Raw genomic sequence first — 22,138 nt, forward strand, 5'->3', positions numbered from 1 at the left:
CAGACAAATAAGGCATGCCCCATTATCAACGCATGCTAATTTTTTAGAAGTCTATTCGCATCAACTTTCGAAAGAAGCGTGGATACCGCTCATTTTGTTACGTTTATAAACGTGGCGGCCTTTAGTAAGTTTACCAAACGATTAGCCGCGACTATCACTACTAGGCTTAGCAAACGTACTACGACTTGTATAAGGTAATTTGATGAATCATTGTTACGAAAACAGTAAAATACTCTAAATTTTATTACAACAAAATCACTTTAATCAAATTCTCGCTTCATTAGAAGTTCCTATTGGTCCGAATTGAGCTGCAGGGGGAGAAAAGACTCCTCGCTTTTAACGAAATGTCGCTTATAATGAAGTCAGTTTTCCTTCGCGAGCACTTCATTATAACGAGGGCTTAGTGCAGTCGATTCACGTAAGGCCATACCTGTCATGTCAATATTAAATTTCAAGCAAACTCATTGCCTGAAATGAAATTAACCACTCAAAGTATATTTTGCGATTTGTTTCGGGGTGTCCGTTCTAAAAAGTGTTAAGATGGCTGTATTACAAAGTTTGGCCAACTAACCTGGTTCGAGGTGTGACATGGGCGGCGTCGCTGCATCCACAGCTGTTACCAGGCAGCAGGGGAGTTCATGGCGTTCTGGGCGTGTCCAGTTCTGCGCCCAGCTCGGCGAGTCGAGGGTCCCGCTTGAAGATGAGTCCAAGTTGTCGTCGCTGAATCCGCGCACATCAGATTCGAACCGCACCACGGAATTTATGTCCTTCGCTGTAGGGACTTGCCCTATTACTTTATTATGACCGTTTAGACACGCTGCATCAATTTGAAACACAGGCAGAGTTCATTGGCCTCTTCAGATCATCATCTGTCGCGTTGACAATCGCGCGCACACATTTTCTGGTCAGGTTCATTGGACAAACTCACAAACCGTTCACCATGTTTCACTAAACAAGTTCTTTAAAGAGTCAGATTGGCACGACCGAATGTTCGAATAGTGTCGTTCAAATGGGGATACCAGCGTCGAAGTTTGGCTATTTCGGCACTTTCTGCATTCTTCTCTTCTATCCAGAAGTGGCTCAAATTTACCTTGACGTGGACAACGCGCGTGTCGTAAACGCATCCCCTGAGGCACTTTCTCGTCTCATTGAATCATTCTTATCTCTCGATCAAGTTCTGCCGCGATCTTCAGGTGGTCGAACATCGAAGACAAAAAAGCAATCTCCGCGGCTTCACTAACCGGTAAACCTCCGCCTTCAAGGATTGGCACTTCGTGAGACGGTGACAGCGGCGCTGTCCAGTCGAGGTTCGCAAACGAGTCGTCCGTTCAGCGTACGGGAAGGCAGCCGACGGCAGGGTCGACAACCCCCACGGCGGCCGCGCTCTCTGCAGACGGCGTTCTGATGCCGGAGCCGCGGGAGCGGGGCCCGAGCACTGCCCTCCGCCACGGGGCCCTGCGCTCGCTCTGGGAAGGGAGAAGGCGGGATCGCGAACAACGCGTTCCGGCGCACACTGGTCTCCATGGCGACCGCCTTATTATGCTAATGCCAGTCAATACAGAGAGCTGCTCTCTGTTCATTCCCTTCTTCCAGGGGCTCACTTCTCCCAGCCTCTTCCTCCTCATCCTTTTTTTGCGCGTTTCCTTTTCGACGCGCATTCCTGCGTTTTGTGTTCGCGAAGGGACAAAGCGGGAGGAAAAATAACGAAGGGGGCGGGCGATGAGTTCGGATACCGCGTGTGTGACGCGTCTTGGAAGTTCGGCGATGGCGTTCTGCGGGAGGTTGCTCTTGAGAAGCTCTTCCAGGTCGCGCATGTCTCTTTTCTACCTCCCCTCCCCGCCATCCCCGTGTGTGTGCGTTGAGGAAGGAGGAGGTTTGATTGGGTTACGTGGCCTCTTGCGCTCCCAGTATTTAGCCTCCGGGCGTGGGCAAACAGGCGGCGGGGCCTCACCCGAAGGGCACATTTTGGTCACAAGGAAGGCGGCTGCGAGGCATGCAAGGAACGGGGAGTCAGCGATACAGGCTGTGCTTAAAAAAGCGCTCTCGCTTTCTGCCGGCGTGCGCGAAATTCTTATTAACACAGTGGCCTCGGTGCAGTGCGGTTGTTCTCAGGGTTGAAAGCATATCTATGGTTTGCAAAACAAGGCAGCTGTGTATCGTCGTTCCCCTTCCCCCTGGGTGTTGCTCTAATCTGTAACGGTAGCAGTAACAAGCTGTTATTAAATTGCTGCCGTCAGCTCAAGGCTTTATGTAAAATAAAAGGCAGGTAATAAAGCTCGAAGCTTCGTCTTTTCTAATCTAAATACTAATTTCCGACCATTTGAACCCCATTTCCACCCTCATTCAGACAAACGGCAACTATCTACTTAAAAACGACACCGTCATATCGAATTTCGTTTATAATAAAATGAGCCTAAATTTAAGTAAACCTGGAATATGTTCGTATGGACCCTTCATTTGCATTCACCTAATGTGAATGTAAATGAACTAAGGCTATTTTATCTGAGTTGCATAGTTATATCATTACTAAATTGATGTTTCGCTGAATCAGCCATGATTTTTACAAACGTGCTTCCGGTATGCGTAGTGATGTTAAATTGAGTTCTTTTCATTCGAATTTCCCGCTCATGGAGAGCCAAGTTAACGTACTCACCGTACGTTTGTTGGCAGGTTTCATTCCTCGCAGCGCTATGCCAAATGCCCCGAGTGGTATAAATGAACTCCATAATTGTTTCACAACGGTCGTTCCTGGACACGTGCAGGAGGCAACTGAACTGCTACGCGAGCAGAAGTAACTGCTCATAGCACCGTTGTTGAGCCTCTCAATCGTCCTCGCGATACAGCTTGCGACCGCTTAATGACTTGGACGCGCGGGTCTTCGACCGGTCTTCTTCCCGCTTAATGAGTGTGCGGGAAAATATGACAGGGCATTAGAAAATAAACGAACTAGATTAAATTTGCATTTACCTTTTCCTTTTGTATTCTATGAACTGTCGTCTAAATGCGAGGACCTGGCGTATTTTTAACGAAAAGGCGCAAGACAGCCCCGACAAACGACCCAAATCGACGAAAGAAAGAAGGTGTACCACTTTCGGTAAAGCTTCCAGCAGCGGGGGTATAGAGGGGGGAATAGAAGCGTGAGAGACGCATGGTAATGGGAGCAAGACAGGAGCGCCGCGGTTGCCAGTGAGAAAGCCACAGATGTCGCCGGCCTGTTTTCTCTCGTGTTCACTTCTCTTGCTTTTTCCCTCTACCCGGCGCTCCTTCTGTTCTTTTTTTTTTTTGTCTTCTCTCCGCCCTCCCTGGCTCCCATCCGCGTGGGATTGCGGGGCACGACGAAGACCACTTCCCCTCCCTACAGCCAAGCCATGCCGGGCGCAATCACACGATGCGAGCGAACACCCATTACGTAACGGGAAGCCCGCGCGTTGCGTCCGCGTCCCAGCTTATCCCAACTCTGTTCGTTAGCGTACGCCCTCCCTCGGTGACTTTTACTGACTTCGTAACGTAGTAAGAACCAAAAGCTGGTCAATTGCTGCGTAGTGATTAAACTGCAAGTAAGCTTCTTCACCTAGATGGTGTTGCACAAAAAAAGGGGGGTAGGGGGAGTGACTGGCTCACGCGAGTATATCCGCCCGCTCCTCCCGACGGAGCGGCGGCTAAAAGGAAAGGTAAAGCGCGCCCCGCGCGACGCTCTACGCGCAGCGAACAACGAAGTCGTCGCGGGCAGGCATGGGCCGATGAAAAGCGCAGGAATGAAGCATGAAATATGAAACAAACTGTGTCGCTCGCTCACCACTCCTCCCGGACTCCTAAACGCATGCAGTTGCACGGAACTCGCGGAGAGCCCGTTTTGATTCAGAAGCTGCCTTGTTTCCTCTAATGCCCTTTTGTCTCGCTTTGATCGCGTGTGGATCGGTACGCGACGACGCTAGAGGAGGAAATAAAAAGAGCGCGCAACCAGGGGGCGAAAAGTAAGAGATGGAAAGAGAAAAAAAGGGAGCTAAACAAAGCGGGGGGTTTCGCGTTAACGGGGGGAATAATGCGAAGAATCGGGAACGCATCGCCGGTCCGGGCCAGTTGTATACGAACGAGCCGGCAGATATTTCTTCCCCGCCCTCCGTGTCCCCGCTCGGGTCTAGTTCGAGCCTATACCGGTCCGTTTCCGCCGCGTCACGAACGCTTCGTCGCCGCGAATGCCATAGCTGTCACGGCTGCGTCGCGACGACTGAGACGGGATGCTGCAGCCGTTCCGCCGACGTTTGTTCCCTCCGCCGTTCCACCCTTTTCTGTCGTTCTCGATATCAGCGCTCGGTGCAGCAGGATCGTGCCGTCTCGGTTTGCCGACTAAATCGGCTCTTCTGTTCCTGTGTTAAGCGCCCGTGATGCTCTCCGGGAGGCCGTACGGCTGTAGGTTTGTGTCCTTACTCTTTGCAAGAGCGTCAATATCAGTTCTTTTTTCCCCGTCCTGTACATTTCGCTCTGCTCCTTTACTGAACATCTCGCGCTTCTTATTCCGTTTTGCGCTTATTATTCTTATTCGACCTTCTTATTCCAGAACACGCATACGCACGTATGCATGTTCTGGTTTTGTAATGAATGGAGTAAAAGAATACATATCGCTCTTGTTTTTAGCGTCGCAATCGGAATGAAGAAAGCATTGTTTCTGGTACTTTCTCCCGCGCACCCCCTTTTTTTTTCCCGGGCGGCTCATTTTCCCTCTCCCGTGGTGGTGTTCTTCTGGCGTGACTCCTTTGAACGACACGAATCTTTTCCGCTTTCGAAACCTTATGAAACAAGCAATCTCTTTCCTCCCCGACTCCTTTGTTTTATTCGCGGTTATTGATGCTCTTTCTTTATCAACCAACCCAACTGTCGCCACGCGCTTTGTTCGCCTTCCTCAGCTGCGGGGGCGACGATTTTATAATGGACGCTGACAATGGAATCAGACAAGGCGAGGCGCTGCACTTATGAATACGAAGAGAAAAGAAAAAAAATATGATATATTCTCAATTCTTTGCGTGGACAGATGTCACCTTTAATGTGGTTATACGGTTTGCGTTCCCTGCGACTATTCGTTTTACTTTATTTGGAAGCCAGGTTAGACTAATCATGGGATGAGGTGCAGTCCTCTTTATCCGCTTGATCGTATTACTTCAATGGTAACATGCAAGTAACACTGACCAATACGCCCTTAGTGCTGGCCAATATTAGGACACTGTGGCAAGAAAATACAAAGCTTCTCAGTATTTCTTGCGTTTTTTTCCGATAAAAGCGTCTTTTATGGCCGGAATGTAGCTAGTTATTTCCAATTAAACAACATCGTATTATAAAATGTAAAATATAAAATATAAAATAGTTACTTGCCTCCATTGAGACTTAATATAAAATAATTACTTGCCTCCATTCGAATACTGAAGTGAAATTATCGAACTTCTGTTTTCGTTCGCACTGCATAGACTGGCTCAAATAGACACTTATCATCGTTTATCCAGTCGATAAAGCAGCATTTTATTTATAAAGCTTGACAAAGACAATAACGTACACTGTTTGCGGCAGTCCCACCAACTAACATCAGTGACGTCAATACCAGGTGCTACGTGATTGGACGATGTCCAAGATTAAAATTCAAACCAGTTTCGGTTTCGGTTCTGTGAAACAATATGCTTGGCATCCGACGTTATCGTTGGCTGGGCATTCTCGATATCTCAGTAATCGGTGTACCGCGCTTCTGTCATGTCATGTTGTCGGCTGTAACATGCGTCAGATAAGCCTGCCAGCACGGCTTGGAATCGTAACGATCACTAGCCGAGGCGAACGCTGTGGCTGAACGCCCGCCGCGTCATCAGAGACGGTCAACTGCGAGGCGATTGGCCCGCACAGTTGGAGCTTTCCTGGCTCGTCCCTCTGCCGTAATAGGCGCGACCGCAGCAGGCCGAGAGTCGGCTGCTTCGGCACTCTGCCCGCAAGATGTCGGTGCTTATGTCAGCACTACTACAACGAGGGCTCGCCAGCGAGCCAGTGTCAGTCTGTACGCAGTTTGCCAACTCTCTCGTGGAGCATAGAAGGTTGGAGCGCGGGGTGATAAATGCAGTATAAAACATAACTTTACGTAAATAAAAAGAAATCAATAAAAAAAGATTGGCTCCAATCCACGCTGTGAAGGTGACTGAAACTCAAAGCTTTAAATGACACCCACAACAATTGCCCAAACGACGTCACTTGAATTCACACACGTGGCTCTACAAAGAGTGAAACCAGAGATTCTGCCAGCCATTACCTGGAATTCGCGGGGCGGCGTCCCGATCGCAGCAGCGTCGGTCACGGCCGGGCTAGAGCGGCGGACGCCGTCGCTGTAGCGCGGCCTTGCGTCGGCAGAAAGAAAACGGAGAAGAGCGCCTTTCGAAGGGCGAGACAGCGGAACCTAGCCATCCTGATCTGCCAGCTCGGGGCTACACCACCGCGCGACACTAGCGCAGACACCGAAACAAACTAGTAAGTTCAGTAAGTTTGAGAATTGCGACAAAGATGAGGGAACTTTTATATATAATCAGGTCCAGTTGCTCCTTTCGCCTTTTGTAATACCTCTTAAAACACAACCGAATCGGTATTCACCAACTTATAAAAAGGAATCCCATTCGTGGCAAGCAGTGCGCAAAAGGCAGCGTTTCTCTTGCGGTCAGATGCCTGTATGTGGTCTCTAAATTTTGTTTTCCCACCCTGCAAACCAATCCTTTACGTATCTTTGCCGTACGCTCACTTAATTCCGTCGGGGCCGGGGTACCCAGCAGGTGCTGTCGAATAAGTTAATCAATCCATGCGAAGAAAGCGCGCAATGGACGCGAAGCCACACCAAAACAGGCCCAAAACAACTGTCGCTAAAGCAGACGACAAAGCCGTCCCGCCGACGCGCCCGACGGTGCGCGCAGTCAGTCACCTGCGTGCAGGGAATGCTGGGTGCGGGGAATGCACCCTATCCCGCACCATCTACCCTGGGCTGAGCAAGGGAAAAGCGCCCTCCCCATCTCCAGCCGTCTTGGGAGTTTGTTGTCCCGCACGCCACGAAAGAACCATTGGCAGGTAGAGGTAGAAAGCTTTGCTTTAAAAAATCTGGTTGAGACAGGCGTGATATCCATGTCTTTTCTGAGCGTTCGCCACATAATGTCAAAAAAAAAAAAAAAACGGCATCTCTGCAACCTACAAAACCATGATCAATTGTCTCTGGTCGAGAACAGGTAGCAATCTGTCGACCAAGCTGTAAACAGATCCCGATATATCGAAGGGGGCCCTGAAAGGCATTTTGAGCACACTAAATGAACTAGCGCAACCGTTAGATTGGGTCGTCAACGTCCTCTGTGCCAAGTATTACTCTTTTACGCGCAGCGGGAAGCTCACACTTTTGTTGCAAAGTTTGTCGTTTTTTTCTCACCCTTCCCTTCGTGTTTTTGGACGCCGCCATCTTCGTCATGTTCGTCATGAGCTAGATGTTCGTCATGAGCTAGACATACTGCTATTGGGCGGCTTTTTCACGCACTTCCGGCAAAAAGATGAGTCGTCTGCTCAGCGTCGGCTCGCCGGCTGATCTGCCAGCGGAGTGCCGGAGTGCTTGGGCATTTTACGACAGACGAAACAAGTGTAAAACAAACGCTTGACCGTTTGTATTGAATGCAACACGGCCATAACACGACATGGATATTCTCTTACCTGAGTACGTTCTAAAAAGAAAGCTTTGAAGCCCCGTGGCACTTCTTTCGTGCAATCGCAGAGAACGCCCTGAGCCGAATGCCCGGGTTTGACGGATACATTTTTTTCCACTTCAAAACAATCCAGAAATGCGTTTCGAACGAACACAACGTCACAACATGCGTTGCAAGTCTGAACCGCGATTGACAACGATGGGTTGCCTCCTCCTGCCCGTCGTAAATTCGGCATGCACCTCGCGCGCGGTTTGCGGGGACGAACACAAGTCACTCAACTCTGGCGCGCAAGCCGAGATGGCTTTTAGCCACGCACACTGCACATACCCCATGCGAGGTTGAGTCGTACGTCGCTCGAGAAAGATAATCCAGACCATGGGAAGCACTATCCACCCGCAGAAGCACAACGTCGCATTTCATCGCGAAACAAAGGTGTCCACAACACACACACCATCGCCTCCTGTAATGCCAAACGCATCTCGCCCTTCCCAATGGGAGTGAGTGGTACGCCTGCAGTGCCCACATGTCGCGAAGTGGGGCCCCAAGCTGAACCGGGATCACGCAACCGTAACTGACTTCTGGAGTGGTTTGTGCCTTATTGCCAAGGCAACCGATGTTTGAGATTGTCAAAGAAATGGCGCTCGCTCCAGCGCTAGAAAGCTCAGAGCTGCGGCGGAGCATGTTTTGCCAACGTTGCCGCTCTCCACCACGCGTCGCCCCAAGCTGAACTGGTCACATGATTGAAGCGCTTTGTGCACGGGTTCTGTATCGGTTTAATATGACTTTTTCACATGCCGCCGGCAGGAATTACCACCGCCGCAAAATAAGACCCGGCACCAGCGGGGCCACATCTGATACGGCGCTTTTTGGATAAACAGTGCGCGGTGCATCAAGGGAACGAGCGCACGACCCTCCCCGTGCGGCTGCGAGTTCGCCGCCGATAAAAAGTAATGCCGCCAGCAACGTACACCGCGAAAGGGCAAGGCCAGGCCGCCGCATACATGCGGCCAGATTTTTCCTTCGCTTTTCCAGCCTTGAGCGGAGTGCGAGATTCATGGTGTCAACAAAGCTTGCCCGTAGCAGACAACAGTCTGAGCAGCGCAATAGCGGAAGTACGTCACCGCTGCGGAGCGCAGCATCATGGGAGGCAAGGCTCGCGCGCCGTCAACAGCGGAGAGTAAGTCGAAAGGAGGAGGAAACGCGGATCGACGATAATGCGCGGTTTTTGATTAACAATTTCTCAGCTAATACTCATCGCTTTAACAAAATTCTTGCGGGAGGAGATGGCAAATACATTGCTTTTTTTGGGTACATGTACATCCATGCATCGGCGGAAGGTATTTCAGGACCCCTTTAACAGGGAGCGTACCAGTGTGTAATTGAAAGAAAAAGGTTTAGCACCTGGCTGAACACACGTTTTTCCTACTCTATTGAGGATGCCCTCGTAGGGACACTGTAGGTACGGAACACGATATAAAGGCATGGGAAAAAAGTAGCAGTGGCTTAGCTGCTCACCTACGCCAGTATACGTAGCGTGAGCTAAGGTTGAGCTTGTTATTCTTAGGTTTCCTGGTTGTGTAGGATAAGCTGATTATCATGCTTACTGCTGCTAAAAAGATTTCCAACCCTATCCAGTCCAATCCAATCCAATCCAGTCCAGTCGCGGCACGGCGGCTCAGGCGCGCAAGCTGTGCGCCGTTTCGCTCTTCTTCTCCATGACTATACCACACTGACAAACGCCCCGCTATATTGCTGCGACGCACGACCCATCGGTTCCACACCCGGCCACCCCTCGCATGATCATCAAGTGGACCGGGCTGCCACGTGCGGAACGGAGGTCGGCGAAGACGCTGGACGCGGGGGGCGTGGCTTTACAGGTGCACACCGGTGTTGCTGCGACGCACGAGCCATCGGTTCCACACCCGGTCACCCCTAGCATGATCATCAAGTGGACCGGGCTGCCACGTGCCGCGCTTGCGCAGCACGGCTCTTCAGGAGCCACGCGAAACTGCTCAACCACGGCCACTGTAGCTCACGCTACAAAACGACCAAAGGAGGGTCCGAACCTGCTCATTGCAACGCACCACATGCAGCGCTTCAGACCACTCGGCTGCACCTCCCACGGTTGCCGCGAAGGAAATATGATGCATATATCGTATAGGCTGTTTATTTTTTGGCATTACCAGCAATATAGATGAGTATTTTTTGAATAATTCTTGTGCAGTAAGATTCCCCCGAATTCCCTCAATGTTATTACTAATGGCTGCGTTCCTTAGAAAAGCGATCGCAAATACGTGGTCGTGCTGCTGACCGCAGTGCTAGTTCACCCCGCGCGGAAAGTGCCTATCGCACGTTGGCTTTGCGCTTTACAATAAAATGTCGGTTGATTTTAATTACTTATAACCTATAGTAGCTTCACTGACTCTTCTCCCGCCTATAATTGGCCTTAGATTTTTTTACTAGCGTACCAGTCGTACAGGAATATGCAGCTTGCATGCAGTGCTTACAGCTGTAGGGAAGCGAAGTCAGCGAAGCGTCGCACGTGCGCTTGTGTGGAGCTATTTTGACTTCATCGACGTAAGTAAGCGTTATACAGTCTACAGACTAACAAACTAAAGCCACAATCTTCCAGGCACAAATCTTGTAGTGGCTTAGTTTCAACACAGCGAACGGATTGCGCGGACCCGCCGGCGCTATGTAGGCACAGTCAAGTCAAGCCTGCAAGATGAAGCGTCATACGAAACGTCATAGGAAATCGGCAAGGAGGATGGAGAGAGGAGTACAGCCCTTTCGAATTGTCTTTTCTACTCAATAAAGTCGCGGAAATGCACCGAGAGTGATCGAAACATGGCCTAGGGACTCCAGACTACAATATGCGCAAGTAATCCAACAATGTTTACGTTCGTTCTGCGTCCCTTTAAGTTCGACCCAAGCAGAAAGTTTTGGCTAGCGCCGCATGAACTCCCCGGAATCGCCGGGTCACTTATTATTTTATATTTCGCCTAATTCACTTGAAAGGCTTTTTACAGCGTAGTAGCATATGTACTTCACAGATTTTTGGCTGTCCGTGCCTCAAAACTCCGAGCGTCCTCCATGAGGAGACAGAGGAAGCCAGTAAGGCATGTGCTGACCCCTGGCGTAGCAACAGGAAAGCTAGGAAACGGGCGGCGAGTGGCATCGAAGATCGTGCCCAAGAGGCTGCCCCTAAGCGGCAGGCTCGACACAAAAAGGATTTCCGTGGAGCGGATAATGCGACGAAGCGACGTCGGTACCACGCCAGTGAATTGGATGAGCACAAGGGTGAGTATGCGAAATTTGAGAGAGACTCTCTTGACCGACATTTTAGATTGAGCCGTATGATGGGTGGCACGTTGTGGTTCAAAAACGATCTGATGGCGACTGGTAACGTTCGAGATGTCGCGAAGCGTCAATGTGCAATACACGTTTTGCTGCGTATCTTTCCCGAAAAGGCTGACGTGATAATGTTCAACGTGCGCGGGACGTACAAGGTTTTCTTAGCGCGCGTTGCTGTTCCGCGTTTCTGTACGACAGAAGGATACGTGTACCTAAAGGATAGGTGCTGTACAGCTTCGCTGGTTATCCACATTTGCACGGAAGAATGGCCTGGAATTTTTGTAGCGCAAGCTACACTACTCTACCTCGGGCTCGCGGGGTGACCAGATTTGCCCTTGAGCGCTAGAGGTCAAACCACACATCCTTCCGCAAGCACGCGGCAAGGAGCAGCGGGCCGATGGCGGGGGCAGATTAGCGGGAGGGGAGAGATAGGCGAGAGGGGAAAGGAGACGTGCGCGGGGCCCGTGCACGGGACGTGGCGGAGGAAGGCGAGGAGGCCGGAGGGAAGGCGATAAGGCGAGAAAGGCGGAGGAAGGCGATAAGCGCGCGCCGCGAATGAAGGCCACGTGCGGCGCAGAACATTGTGCGATAGAGGAAGACGAACATCCGGCTTGGGTCCCTTGTACAGCGGCGAGGCTTAAACAACGCCGTGAGGCGAAAAAGAGGAAAAACGCTACTGTTGCGTACAGCTTCACTACCTTCAAGTCTTCAGTGTAAGCTTCCTTAGTGTAAGCTTCCTTCATTTTTCCGTACTCTTAGAGTTCCTATATATAGCTCCCACAGGGAGCTAAGAGTTGCGCGACCCTTTTCCACGCGCCTCCATGATGACGTTACTCCGGATATCCATGCCGCGCATAGAAGCCCCACTACGGCTGCGCCGCAGCCGCCTACGCGGGCGGCACCGCGCCCCGCCCAGAAACAGCAGCAGTAGCAGCGTGAGCGACATCGCAGGAATCCAGCGTAGCCGCCGTAATATAGTGCTTAGAATAATCTAGGCACTATAGCCGTATGGCGCCGCGACCGAAGCGCCCCCACCGCGCGTCGGCCGCCGTCGGAAGCGTGGCGGCGAGGCTCCTACACTCGCGACGGGCGGCTTTCCCGCAGCAGTCCGGATAACAAGATGGCGGGCGGTCGCGCAACTCTTAGCTCCTTGCGGGAGCTATATAGAGGAACTCTACGTACTCTTTGACGCGCTCGCTCGAGCGGCCACTATTACATGTTCAGCACATTTAAGAGGTAGCTTACTGCACAGCCATGAGCCGCCAAGAATATGACGCGACTCGCACGGTAGCCGGGTGCGAGTTGCCACTCTGATGCGGTATGGAACCTGCAGTGGCCATGGGCCTGCACATGCGCGCGCCTTCCAGGCTACTTCCCAAAACAGTTAACCCCGTAGCACTGTCCTGGCGTCGAAGCTATCAAGAAAAAAAATAACTGTGTTTGATTCCTCTGTCATAGGAAACAGTAAAACACGAAAGTGAAACATGCAGTGAAATCTATGGGTGAGCACGATTTGCAGGCAGGAGGCTGTCTTGTGGGTGTGCTTGGCGAGTGACGTTCTGCTGGCGGGCCGCTTCGGCAAAGGTGTACTGGCGTCATTTCCATGACAGATATGACGTCAGTGAAATCTTGGTGTATCCCGGCATAAAACACTTTCGTGTTAAAATATAAGACCAGAAAACGAACAACTCTACGTATAATGTACTTTTTGATTCTAAAGGTTGCTTCCCCGCAAGAAGAGGCTGCGTGCAGGGGTGCACCCTTTACAGGCCGCTTGCTTCGTTGTACTGGCGTCACTTCCGTGATGGATATGACGTCACTCAAATGTTTGTGCTTCCAGGAATAAAGCACTTTCGTGTAAAAAAAACTGCGCCCACGCACTCCGTGCAGATGGTTAACCAGCGAAGCTGTAACGTGCGGCCGGTGTTTGCAACTGTCACGTTGACGCTGCTGCGCCGACACCGTCTCGCCTCTGCCCGCCGTAGTCACTTGAGCTGTGCTTCAGCAGTAACTCACTGCGCGCGCGCTCTGCTTCGAGGGGGAAACGACGTCAATGACGGCGGAGCCAACAGCGCGCCTCTCTTTCTCTTTTTCGCTCCCTCCGATGCGCCGTTCCCACTTGTCCGGGTCGGTAGATGCGAGAGTTAAAGGAGCCATGAAGAGAAAACACAAGTTTGGTTCATTCAAAAGATTGTTTCGTTAGAATCATACTGACACCACTTTTAACGTAAACTTCGCTCAAATAAGCTACATAATTAGGAAAAACGGGAATGGCCATGCGACCCACCAGCTCATTTCCCGCAACAGAACCTATGATGTCACATGAGCTAAGCTCTGCGATTGGCGGAGGCTGGCAGAAGCAGACGCAAATTAGGTAGAGCTTACAAACTAGACGAACGAGCGATTTGGGCTTAAATTTAGGGCACATTCTTTACAAAGCAATAAGAATGATGGAACAAACAGTGGAAGTTACGAAAGCACGTGTAAACATAGAAGTACTGATGCGTTCTGCTGTTCGTACTGCGCACAGCATGCTTGGTTTAGCTGCACAGCACTACGGGGCTTGGGGTTGTCTCAGACGACACTGGCCGATTGACGCAAGCAACGGTGTCTTACGTGACCCCATTTGTCGAGCGAGCACTGTTTCAGGGAACGAATATTTTCTCCCAGAACAAAAACAAGCCAGGTTTAAATGCGGGCAAAAACAAACCAAACGCTTGCCACGGTATGGTGGCGCCATCTAGGTTACGGAACGTAAAGAAACGCGGGAACAAACCAACACCGCTGTGCAGGGTGGAGACAACCTTTGAACGGTCCCGTGCCGCCGCAATTGGGTCAACGGGCTCAACGCGTTATTCTTTTCGTTTCCCACGAGACCTAGCAACGCGAAACAGACAATATGATTCAAACTCCTTCAGTAAACCACGTTGCGGCGATAATTTTAGCGCGGTTTTGACACAATGACTTGCTTCGGCGGCGAGCGAGCAACCGAAAATGGCGGCGCCAGCGTATACGTGTCTCTACCCTGTACGGCGGATGCGTGAATGAAGGTACTCTAGGCTGCATAGCGGTCGGTTCCTGTGATGTCATTTGGGACCACGAAAACGCACGATTGAGCGGGAAAATCAAAATTTTAACCTAAAATGTTTAATTTCTCAGTGAATAAAGCACCGTTTGTATCCGGACAAGCGCTGGGGGCACTATAAAACATGAAATCTTTCGAATAAAACCAACTTGCATTTTCTCTTCATGGTTCCTTTAAGCTACGTCATCCCTAAACCGAGCCAATCTTTCTCCCCTCACTTCTAACCCTTTCCTACCTGTTTTTTTTTTTCCGCTCATGCGCATAAGGTTTTGCCGGCGGCGTGCACGCAACCGCCGAATTACCTTTCGGCCAAGCCATATAAAGCTTCGCTTTAAAATAGGCCGTTTATCTGCTTGTTTCATTCGCAGCAAATGTATACAGGAGGCAGTCTTTGTACGACAATCCAACCAACCAAGCCGAACCCAACTCATCCCAACAGAAGATAACAGAACGCGATGCGACACGATGCAACATGACTAGAGTAACGAATGTGCGATAATTGTTGCTGTTGAGTAACGTTTATTGTAACCGAAAGGAAATATTGGATTGATTATTATGTGTTTTTCCCCGCAAAGAAAAAAAGAGAAGAAGAGAGAGGAAAATTTGGCCATGCAGTGATGAGGCGAGCAGCGTATACCCCTCGCGTAGCGCTCCGCTGCAACGACTTTTTCTCTTTGGGAACCGCCTGCTTTGTATCTCCGAGAGGAACGCAATTAGGGTCGTGCTCTGGACAGCAAGTGCCCTGGTCGGTTGCCGACAATGTCATGGAGGGCGATTGCGTCCGCACGCTCCTGTCAGGCCCGTAACTTGGACGCGAGGGCGAGTGCAGACTCGTTGGAACGACCGTGGTGGATCGGATTATACTACCGCACAGGGGTGTGCTTTGTTAGAAAACCAGCGCGAGCAGGGTGTGTGACCAGAAAGACGACGCAGTAGCATTAGCATGTAAGTGGTAGAAAACTCCGGTGAGACGTGACGGAGATCCGGATGAACAGCGATAAAATTTATACGAAAGGAGAAGGCACAAAACAGGCAGGCGGAACAAGCTTCGGTCACCAGTTAAAAGTTACCGGGATAGGGCTAGTGAAGTTAGTTAGGGAAGCTTGTTTAGATCACGTTTGACTGCCATTATCGAGATCGCCGGAGCTCGGACGGCGCCACTTCCGTGCAAGTCTTTTCTACCCGCCCCCCTCCCGCCTCTGGCATCAGTCAAGAGGCGGGGGAATTACCAGGTTTGTTAAGTTCAAGGCGCCGCCATGGCCATCACTGTCGTGGAATCTACGCGCGGTACGTGTTAACCTGATTGCCAGCCTTGGCCGTCTTTTATGGCTTGCCTGATCAAACGTACAAAGGGAAAAGCCGTGTCACACAAATTAGCGGAAAAAAATTCCCCGCATTTCCCCGAGGGGAAGAATGTGAAAGTGCGAATGCAAGAGTTGAATTTGCGCGGTTCGGTAATGTTCGCGAAAGAAAGATCACACACACACACACAACTACAAAGAAAGAAAGATGCATTTATTCACAGACACCTATTTGTGTTGTCGTTGTACTTGATTGCTAGAGCGGATCTCAGCTTTGAAATTTCGTGTCAGTACCCCTTTAAGCGGGTGCATTAGCCCTTCTCACGCCCGATTCCTGGCCAATCCCTCACGTGGGTATGTGCTATGTCAGCGGCCAGGCAGCGCGCGCCCATCTCCCCCCGTTGCTAAGGAAGACGAGGAGCGCGCGCACCCGCTGCTGTTGCTATGCGGACTACGGCGGCGGACGATTCAGGCTCGCTTAAGAAGTGCATTCGCACTTAAAAGATGCGTACAAAAATCGCGACACAGTTTTCGAAGAGTAACTGCACTGCTGTCTGGAACAGTTTGTGCCTAATAACGCATTTATTTATCTGCTAAGATCTCTGGAAGTGTGTTCGAATGAACCAACGAACGTCGTCGATCAAACTTCAATTATTTCTTACCGTACCGGTTTTGCACCCAACCTCTACTACAATCCGTGCAACAATATTGTTCGTCAACGCTTGCTATGTTAGAATTCGCTGTTACGCCAAGAACACACGCACGAACGCACACGTGCGCACGCACGCACGTACGCACACAAAAAACACTATTGCAAGCTGCTAGGCAATTTGGTCGCGCAAATGAAACGTTCGTACTTCTCAGCACTTCACCGAACTGCAGCCATACTTGTAGTTGACAGCAGACATACGTTGTACATCAAATCCAGTGCTGGAATGACACCCCGCCCCCATATACCTCTTCTCTCACCCCCTGTCAATGACTTTACACCCCAAATACTGCTCGGTAAGTAGGCGATGAGAGTAACGGAAACGTAAAGGAAACATTTTATGAACACACGACCAAAACACCTGGTTGGTTGGGGTCCATAGTCCTGGGCTGTGTTGTTTTTTCTACCCGCTCCCATCGCTTATTGGGTCAGCCATAGCAGCCTCTTCGTGCGAGAGTTGCATATTCCATTCTCACACTGCTCGTATTGCAGCTAAAAATGGCGCCGACGCCACTTTTTTGAGCAGCACCGTTCTCTTGTGTTGCCGGCATTCTTCTTGCATCAAAATGACCACGGGGATACGGGCCATGTTTCCAGAGACGAACTTTTGTGACAGCGACCGTGGTCAAACGGTCCGCAAACGGCACTCACTGGGAGGTTCATTCTCCAGTTGGTAGCCTCCGCGAGTGCGTGGAGTCTTCCCACGCCGCCGTCATGAAGTGCTCGACTGCTAGCCACGATATACTTGTGAAAACGCTAACATTAGTAACAAATAACACGCATGTGAACAAATAACACGCATGTGAGTGTAATAAGCACATTGAGCGTTTGGAGGAAAGGGCATACAACCCCACTCACGGGAATCCGACACTAAAGCAGCCTAACAATGCCATGGTCCGAGAACGTCACTTATTTTGAGACGAATGACAGCACGCAGGAGCAACATAGCTTTCATAGATAGCTTCGGTGCCGTGAAGAAAGACACGCGCATGTACAAAGTGAAGCTTGGTGTCGGTCTAGTTGGTGGAACAGCATCTAAAAGGGTTGCGCTAGAAACCTTTCGCTGAAACTGACACACACACACACACACACACACAAGAAAAAGAAAACGCAGGCTCTGAAGACGGTGCAAGCGAATAGCGCAACCCTTCCAAATGTTTATGTACAAACCTCAGCCGGCTTGCTAGGCGGACACAAGGGGAGGGCACTCGTCCCGTTGTGCTGAGGTAGCGTTCGTAAATGCGACGTTGAGACATGTGCTATGGTCGATCGCCTCATCACGCTCGCGTGTGTCATGTAACGCGCAGGTACATGATCCATTTAGTACAGTGGTTGGGAGTTTTTTCAGTATCCGTCCATGTAATCGTCTATCATATTCGGTTGTCTTACCATTTCCTTCTGTTGTCCTACCATTTTTTTAGATGTGGTGTTTCATGCAATGAACAATAGGAATCTTCGCCCAGTGGTTAAAAGTCCAGCTTCGAAAGCAGTAGAGCGTGCGTTAGATCCGCAAGTTCGACTCGTTATTTTAGTAATGTGAAAATATTATCTGGCTAAGTAGATCGACAGACCGGCGTAACTTATAGATGACAGACAAAATGGTCGAGGGAGCGAAGAAATTAAGCGCAGATGAATGCAGTGTGAAAAAAAAAAAACACGTTACGTACGCACAAGGTGTTTATTTGTATAGCATTTTCTTTTTTTCTTCTGCCCACTCAAACACAGTACAATTACGTACATGCCGCGACGCAAATCTTCAAGGCAACTGGATATACGCTTGCGTGTAATTATAAAAGCCTTCCTAAGTTGAATTCAAGTGGTATAGCGCTTGAGCGGGGGGCGCGCAGCATGGGTATACATGGTAGAGGACGGCTTGGTTCCAATGCTTCCGCATGCATGCGCAATGCACCGACTATCCTTGGTGTTGCCTAGCAACTCTCTTTCTTGCTCGGGCGGCATTCTTTCCTTCTATAGCCTTGACTGAGAGGCTTCCCGCTCCGACAGAACTAAGCTCCCTAGCAAAGCTCTTTCTTGGCTTTTACCGACGCATGTGGACTGTTTGAAACATCGGCATATTCATTTTCCTACGGCACGCGCCTTCCGTTCACAGGCTTCTTACATACGTGACGAGACTATTGAAAATCGGAGTAATGCACACTCACGCGTAAAAAGAATTGCCGTGGTTGAAAGCGGTTAAACCAAGTTGATCAAGCGATAGCTCTGTTTTGGCGTCGAGAGCACGCAGTGGACGCGCACACCATTGCACCGCAAGACTCAACAGAGGCGCCGCTCGGCGCAATCGGGGCTATAGTTGGGAACGCACCGTGAACTTGAATGCAGTCACTGCCTCGTTGAATCATTTTTTGATGGCGCGCGTCCTTACTTTTTCTCCATATCTCCCTCTCCGCACCCCCTTCCCCCTTGGGACGAAGGAGCGATTAGGTGCTTTCACTCCCTGCAATCGAACGAAGTTCTGGCTTGACCTTGTTTGAGCTCGAAGGTGAGATTGACACTACCAGGAACGAGCCGTTTTCTGGGTTTGTATCTGGAGTAATAAAGTCTTTGATTCAAGCGGCAACTTTAGTGAGTCAATTGGGCGTATTGTGATGCGTTTTAAGTACCACCTGAGGAAACCGATAGCTCTGGCAGGCGCAGTGTTTTCCGAAGCAGACAACAGCGTGGCCGTGTCGATAGACATAAAAAAAGAATATTAAAAGTTCAGTTTACAAGGTAGCATTACAATATACTTAATTGTACATCTAAAAACGGACAAATGGACAAAAATTTACAGTTAAATAAGAGTTTGGGTGATGTTCAACACTCGTTGTCAGATTAATTTGTTGGTCAACACTCGTAATTAACGCCAATTTTACGTTGAAAAGTTGTTTTTTACCAGCGTTAACTTCCATATTTATATTTGGAACGTGAAGTAGTTTTCTTTATACCTTAAAAGGCCAGTGTTTCTAATCTTCGCGTTAAATTTCAACCCGTTTCGTGAGTAGTTTTAAGTGTAAATGTCGCATATGCTTACGCGTTTGGCCGGTGGTGATTTCGTAGAAACTACACTTCGCCAATGTTTAGGAGTGAATACACAAAACTCTGCTCTTTGAAACACCCGTAATCAACGCTCCCTTCTTTCTCTTTTTTTGTATGTCTGACTCATTTCTTCAGGGCCTTGAGCTGGTAAAATAAAAATTATCTTCTCTTTTTCGGGCCACTTTGGCCACACACCAAAGGCTCCAACTCCACGCATAGCTAAACAAATGCTTTAGCATATATTCAGATGACCGCATGAGGCACCGCGCACTGTAAATATTCACTTGCAACAATGCCCTCAAAAGATGCGAACAAAGACATGCTGCTACTTAGAAAGGGAGCCCTTTCTTTACAGTTTTTTCCTTCCTTCCCGCCCTGCGACGGTTTATTTTCGGAACGGCTTATAAATTACCCAGGCCTGATCTTGAGAAGTGAAAAATTGACCTCGGAGCAGGTGCTTCTGAAGTAGGGTAAAGTATGTGAGCCTTGGAACGGGGCGCCGTGCTTGGGCCCGCATTACCTATCGTTGTTGTTGTTGCTGCTGGAGCTCGCGCAGGTTTCTCTATCGTCGTTGTGTTGAGCTCATTTTAACGAGAAAAGAAAGTGAATTAGCGTCTTTGTAGAGGCGTGTGTGCGTAACGAAGAGTGTGAACAACAACTGTTCATAACGAGTGTTTACAACAGGCTTGTTTTACAAAGAGCGGCATTTTAACGCCGCTTGGCAGAGAAAAGACGTGAATATAAGCGCGGAGGAAACTCCCTTTCTGGCGTCACATATCGATAACGTGGGTGAAACAAGGAAGCAAAAAATTGTTTGATATTTCTGGCTTCGCAACTGCGATAAGCAGATCGTTCTGAAAATTTTCGAGGGTAGCCCTTCTGTCTTCATATAGTGTTAATTTTGCAGTTTCTTAAACACCGTAAGTCAGCTCTGGAGCTTAATTCCCGGGCATTCAGTCGTTTTCACCGAGTTCACATGCGTTGTCATCAAACTCTAGAAAATCGCCTCGGTAGTCAGTTTGTGGTGTTAATCCGCGTGTACTGAAAACGCGGAATCCTAGTAATTAATATGAGTACACGCTAAATTGTTCCCGCCAATAGTGCTGATCAAGGGCTTAGTACGTGAGGCCCAAGGAATCTTCACGGGGCACTTAAAGGGGCCATGCAGACACTTGGCCCCTAGGGAGCATAAGAATCCAATTGTCATGCCAAGCCCAAGCCAGAAGCGGTGGTCTTCCTATAAACCCACCCGACGACATGGATTTACAGGTGCAATTTCTTCTCTAGTATACTTACTAAGGAACTCTATGGTATGTACTCCCCAAGAACCACCAAACCGTTTCTGTATTAACGCTCAGGACGCTCCCTGCGGGTTAAGAATGACATAGCTTGGGCGTGTTTACGTTCCGAGCTTGAAACGTCATGAGCGCACTTGATGGGTAGTAGTTTTGATTCGCAGGTTCAAAGGCTAAAACAGAGTTTCCTGACGGTGCCATTGTCGCAACGTGCAAAAAAAAAAAAAAAAAAAACAGACGCGCGACTAAACAGACTAATTAGACTGTTCCGTCGAAATGAGAATCACAACAAAGGACAAGTGAGGAAGAAATCTTGTATGTTCTATGCCTGTCACATGGCATCAAGTGAGTTTGTTCCCTATGCGGTGTGAACGTCGTGTTTTTCGTCGAAAGAAACGTTTTCCGGGTTTGTTCCGTGGTAGACATGAATATCAATAAACTGCAGCAGCGCGACAACGGAGGCTGCAAAGTGAAACACGGAAAGCAGTTTATGTCTTGCGTACAATAAGTAGTGTATCGTCTGCCGCTTGCACGTGGGAGAGCTTACATCGGGCAAACCGGTTGATGCCTAAACATCACGCCTACCTGAGCAAAACAGCTAATTGGTGGACAGGCCTTACACGCACCTGCCATTGCATTGTGAGAAGTGTAAAAGAGATGGCTGTAGGCCTCTCAGAACAAACAACAGTCACGTACAAGCATAAGGGCAAGACGCAAAGAGAGATCGTCGAATCTCGTCATACCAGCCGGGAAGGGTAAATGCGTAAAAGCCACCCATCGCTGAATCTGCTTGGTTCTGAACTGGAATTGCTGGAACCGCACGTGCAGTGATAATGCTGTATACTTTGCTTTTTGTGTGAATTAGTAACGATGAGGTTACGTTAGGGCATTGATCGCACTACAAATGCCTGTTTTTTCTAATAGAAACGCGGGTTGGATACGTATGGGAGGGCGATAAAACAAGAAAGCTAAGTGATGACTAACTTTCTATGACTAAAAGGCTACGCTGCGCACGTTGAATCTCCCAAAGACAGAGGAAAATAATTTGGATCCGCACAAGAAGAAAAGTTAATACACCGCACTTAGTTTGTCCGAGAACAATCCACAAACTACTCAAATTAAGCAGAGCAGTTCAGCCTCACCCTTACGCACCAGTTTCCTCAAAGTTGCATGACAACGCAGCGATTCTAGATAAAACCCGTGCGACAGCCTAGAGAAAAGCGTTCAGACGAGCGTCTTACTCCAAGCGCTCTTTCAAGTCCCAGCGACCGTGCCACGTCTACATGATATAAGTGACCCGCCGCGGTGGCTCAGTGGCTAAGGCGTTGCGCTGCTGCGCACAAGGTCGCGGGTTCGGTTCCCGGCCGCGGCGGCCGCTTTTCTGATGGAGGCGAAAATCAAAAACGCCCGTGTGTACGAGATTTCGGCGCACGCTAAAGATCCCCAGGTGGTCAAAATTAATCCGTAGCCCTCCACTACGGCGCGCCTCATCGCCTGCGTTGCGTCGGCGCGTTACACCTTACGATCAATCAATTACATGATACAAGTGTCCCCTACAACCGCACCCTGATTCCGCCACAAGTTGCCATTGGTCTGAATAGCCGACTCCGCAATCGCAACAAAAGTGATGCCTCACATATGAAGCATTACTTTCAGACCTT

Source organism: Haemaphysalis longicornis, unplaced genomic scaffold (genome assembly GCF_048455015.1).
Source record: "Haemaphysalis longicornis isolate Haplotype H1 unplaced genomic scaffold, Haemaphysalis longicornis Haplotype H1 scaffold_4, whole genome shotgun sequence".
NCBI lineage: Eukaryota > Metazoa > Arthropoda > Arachnida > Ixodida > Ixodidae > Haemaphysalis > Haemaphysalis longicornis.